Source organism: Piliocolobus tephrosceles, chromosome 14 (genome assembly GCF_002776525.5).
Source record: "Piliocolobus tephrosceles isolate RC106 chromosome 14, ASM277652v3, whole genome shotgun sequence".
NCBI classification, from domain to species: Eukaryota; Metazoa; Chordata; class Mammalia; order Primates; family Cercopithecidae; genus Piliocolobus; species Piliocolobus tephrosceles.
The window spans coordinates 58,707,715-58,712,767 of record NC_045447.1 but is presented as its reverse complement, the minus strand read 5'-3'; the positions used below and the strand labels follow the sequence as shown (position 1 = coordinate 58,712,767).

Here is a 5,053-nt window from a genome sequence, read left to right as displayed (position 1 = left end):
CACAGAGGCATTTTTAACAGACATAAAAAAAATATATCCTAAACGTCACGATCTCTGGATTGCCAAAACAATCTTAAGAAAGAAAAACAAAGCAAGAGGCCTCATGTTTCCTAATTTTGAAACATATTATGACACTACAATAATTAAGGCAGCATGGCACTTGAATAAAAACAGACATATAGACTAATGGAATGGAATGGGAGCTCAGAAGTAAACTCTAACCTGCCTGGTCAAATAATCTTTGACAAGTGTGCCAAGACTACACAATGGAAAAAAATCCCTTTGACAAATGGTTTGGGAAAACTGAATATCCACATGCAAAAAATGAAGTTGGATCTCTTACATTACACTGTAAGCAAAAATGAACTCAAAATGGATAATGATCCAAATATAAGATATAAAACTGTAAAATCAATTGAAGAAACTTACATGGCAAGTTTCATGACAATGGATTTGGCAATGAATTCTTGGATATGACACCAGAAGCACAGGTGAATAAAGTAAAGATAGATTAACTGGACCACATTAAAATGTAAAATTTCTATGCATCAAAGAACATAATTAACAGATTTAAAAGGCAACCTATGGAATGCAGGAAAATATTTGCAACTAGTAGATCTGATAAAGGGTTAATATCCCCAAACCATATAAGTAACTCCTTCAACTCAACAATTAATAAAAAGTTTAATTTAAAGAATGGACAAATAACTTGAATAGGCATTTCTCCAAAAAATACATGTAAAGAGCCAACATGCACATTACTATGATCTGAATGTTTGTGGCCCTCCAAAATTCATACATTGGAATCTTAACTCCTAAAGTGATGGTATTAAGAGATGGGCACTTTTGGGATATGATTAAGTCATCATGGTGGATCCCTCTGTGGCTGAATGGGATTAGTGCTTTTATAAAAGAGAACCCAGAGAGCTAGCTTCCCTTCCACCATATGATAACATAAGCAGGTGCTATCTATTAAAACAGGAAAGTGGCCCTCACCAGACATCAAATTTGCTGATACACTGATCTTGGACTTCCTAGCTTCCTTCCAGGAATGTGAGAAATAAATTTCTGTTGTTTATAAGCCATCCAGTTTTTGGCATTTTGTCATAGCATCTCCAATGGACTAAGACACAGGTGAAAAGGTTCTCAACATAACCAACCATTATGGAAATGCAAATTAAAACAACAAGAATATATCACTCACACCTATCAGGATGTTTACTATAAAAAAAAAAATCTTGGCAAGGATGAGGAAAAATGGAAATCCTTGTGCAGTGTTGGTGGGATTATAAAGCAGTGCAGCCCAGCACTGCTTTATAATAGAAGTACCATATAATTCAGCAATTACACTTCTGGGTATATATAAAAAAGAATTGGAAGCAGGATTTTGAAGATATATTTGTACACTATGTTTATAGCAGCATTACAATAGCCAAAAGGCAAAAGCAACCCAAGTGTTCATTGATGGATGAATGAATGGTTAAACAAAATATGGTATATACATATAATGGAATATTATTCAGCCTTATGTATATTCCATTATGCTTACAATGGATTAGTATTCGGCCTTATATAATGGAATATTGTTCTGCCTTGTTATGTTATTCAGCAAAATGTGGCATATACATGCAATGAAGTATTATTCAGCTTCATTCTAACACATGCTACAGCATGAACGGACCTTAGGACTTTACGCCAAATGAAATAAGCCAGTCACAAAAAGACAAATACAGTCTTCCCTCAGTATCTGCAAGGAGATTGGTCGCAGGACCTCCTTCAGACACCAAAATCCACGATGCTCAAGTTCACTATATAAATTGGCATAGTATTCACATATAACCTATGAATATCCTCCTGTATACTTTAATCTCTGGATTATTAATAATATCTAATACAATAAAATGCTATGCAAATAGATGTTATACAGTATTTTTATTTGTATTGTTTTTCTTGTATTGTTATTTTTATGGTTTATGTATTCAATATTTTTGACCTGAGGTTGGTCGAATGTATGGATGCAGATCCATGGATATGGAGGGCCTACTGTACTGTATGATTCCACATATGTGAGATATCTAGAATAGAAAAATTCATATAAACAAAAGGTAGGATGGTGGTTGCCAGGGGCTCACAGAAGGCAGAAAAAAATGGGGAGTTATTGTTTAATGGGTACAGAGTTTCAGTTTTGCAAGATAGAAAAGTCCCGGAAGTTAGTTGCACAACAAAATGAACGTACTACTGAACTGTATGCTTAAAAACAGTTAAAATGGTAACTTTTATATTAAGTATATTTTACCATAATTTAAAAAGTATGTACAAAGGGAAACATCCCTTTGGAAAAAGAGTGAGATTCAGGGATGAAGAAAAGACGAAGCAAAATAGTAGAAGGGATGTAGATTGGAGGTAGCAAGCAATTCTGTGCTTGTAAAAAGTAATCATTTCTGGCTCAGGAGGTGTTTTCAGCTTTATTGAATCCAGCCTTCACAGAGAGTCGAAGGAGACACACAAACCACTCACAAATGTTTATACACAAGAATGGCCAATTTGTGAGAGTACAATTTTTTTTTCTGGATAATGGTATGTTAACTGCACAAAATTCTCCCCTAGTAAATAAATATTCTCAAAATATGAATAATTTTTTTCATCATGTTTGTAATAAAAGTCAGGAACAGATTATTTCAAAGAATATGTCTCCCCACTTAATAGAGTTAGATAATTAGGATAATGTTAATGAGAAGGATAAAATAGCTAAATTGCAGACGGTGTTTATTGTCAGTCAGCCATTGTTCTTAGCAGTTACAAGTCAATCCTCACTTTATCCAGTAAGGAATATGCTCATTTTTCACATTTATTGAACACCTACTATGAGCCCAGCTTCATTATGTCACTGGAAATATCAGTGACTGAAGCAGATAGTGAGAGGTTCTATTATTATCCCCGTTTACAGAAGAAAAAAATGGAAACACAGAAAGCTATTGAATTGTGGAACCACTGTTGGATCCCAGAAAGTCTGACCCTGAGTCCAGAACTTTTACATGCTTTCTGGGAATGTTTCTGACAATAAGAACCTAAATTCTAGACTGATCAACATTTTCCCAGTAAAGTCCTGTTCAAGTAATGACAGAGTCTTTATCTTCACTCCCATTTCTCCTTCTTGTGTGAGAAAATCACTTTTCTTTACTTCTCTTTGTAGCATTTAACGCAATTGAAATAATATAAATATTAGTCCTGTTTTTATGTCTCTTTCCCTCTTAGACTGAGAGAAACTGTGTTTGCCTTATTCACCTGTATTTCTTTAAGGAAATGTCACAGTTTGCCATTTATTCAGTTCACACATATAATAGGAATGGAATGAATGAGTTAATACATTTTTTCGTATTTTCTTCAATTTGGTTTACAAAAATAGAATGTAGACTTTATTTTTAGAATACAAACATTTACAGAGTTTTCTTTGATAATAATTTAATAAAACAAAATACAAAGTTAATGACATGAAAAAGTGAATGTTTGTAAATTTTAATACAATGTAAAGATGAACATGCAAAATATAAAAATATCATAAAAATAAGGCATGTAAAACAGAAGGAAGATACGTAAATAGCATCAGGGTAGTCATCTCTGAGGTACGGATGCCCAGGAGCTGAATATTTTTGACATACACTTGCTTTATGCTATTACTAAAGTATTTGCTAAAACTAATTCAGTTAATTCTGACTAAAGCAGAAATGAGCTGTTTTAATATCCAAAGTCACACGTACAAGTGGGATATGGCAGATGAGTCAATGAGAATCATTTCAAGATGAGCTCAGGTCTTTAATCTTACTTCTCTATTTTTCTAGCAAATTTTTTGAGGTGGAGAAGGATCTCATGATTTCCACTTCGGCAACTTCCTAGGCACAGTTACCATATTTCTTCTATTTCAGGTAGACACAGATTCACTGGAAGTACCTTCCTCAAGCCCAGTGTAGGGATCCCAAACACCCCAGCAAAATCTTCCTCTATCATCACCTGCCCCAAGCAGGTCTCCAGGTGCTCCAGCTGCTGATGAAGTCCAATGTGGGGCTGGTCCAGGAGGGTCATGTTCCAGGCAGCAGAGGAGCGCTCTGTGGGGAAGAGGTTGAAGATCTGCTGCAGCATCTCATGAAGGACAGACACGGTCTGGACCTTCTGCAACTGGCTGCCATCCACCATCTCCTGGGGGAATCTCAATACTCTTCTGTCCTTGAGACATAGGAAAGGGGAGATTCTCCTCATTTGGCCCAGAATCTCCAAGGTCTTCCTGAGTAACAGGCCATGGTTTGGAGGTAGGTCACAGCCTGGAGATCCAACAGGGCCACAGCTGTGCACCACCAGGGCCACCAGTAAAGGGAGGAAGAGGACGATTGGGAAATGAGAGTGCTGCTGACTTGGCTGAGCTGGGGTCTGAGTGAACCTTGGACCATAGGTTCTCTGAAGACCATCTTTCTATGCATGGCTTTCATGGGGCATAAATAGTTTTCATTTTTCTGAGCATTTCTCTAAATTTTTACTTCCACTTATGTTTTCATTTGTCTATTATCCATATAACCTAAAATGATATCACTCTACTCTCTTGATTTTTGCATTAGAAGTTTAATATTCCCAGTAAACTTTAGAAATATCAATCCAAATGGATATTTATTAATCAGATGGGAAACATCTGCACTAAAGTTAGAAGATATATTTTTAGTCCTGATCCTAGCCTCCAGTTTTACTCTCCATACTTTGCATATGAAGTCAGGATACCTAGGTCCTATGGGTTTCTGTATTCAGTTAGAGATTTACCTATCCTTGGTTAGTTTAGCAAATATTAATGCACCAATTTTAATTTCTTAGTTTTGATCATTGTTTCATGGCTCTGTAAGTTGTTAACATTAGGAGAAGCTGAGTGAAGGGAAGAGAACTTGCTGTACTATCTTTGCACCTCTCTTTAGGTCAAGAATTGTTTTGAAATACAAGTTAAAAATGAATAGGCTTCCAAAATTCTTAACATTACTGATTAAAATTTTAAAAATATATATTTCATTGATTAAAA

The 5,053-nt window shown here is 35.4% G+C and overlaps 1 pseudogene; it reads right to left on the bottom strand.

Moving 5' to 3' along the window:
* Nucleotides 1-3,794: 3,794 nt before the first annotated feature.
* Nucleotides 3,795-5,053, bottom strand: part of LOC111537203 — a 25,442-nt pseudogene continuing 24,183 nt past the window's right edge.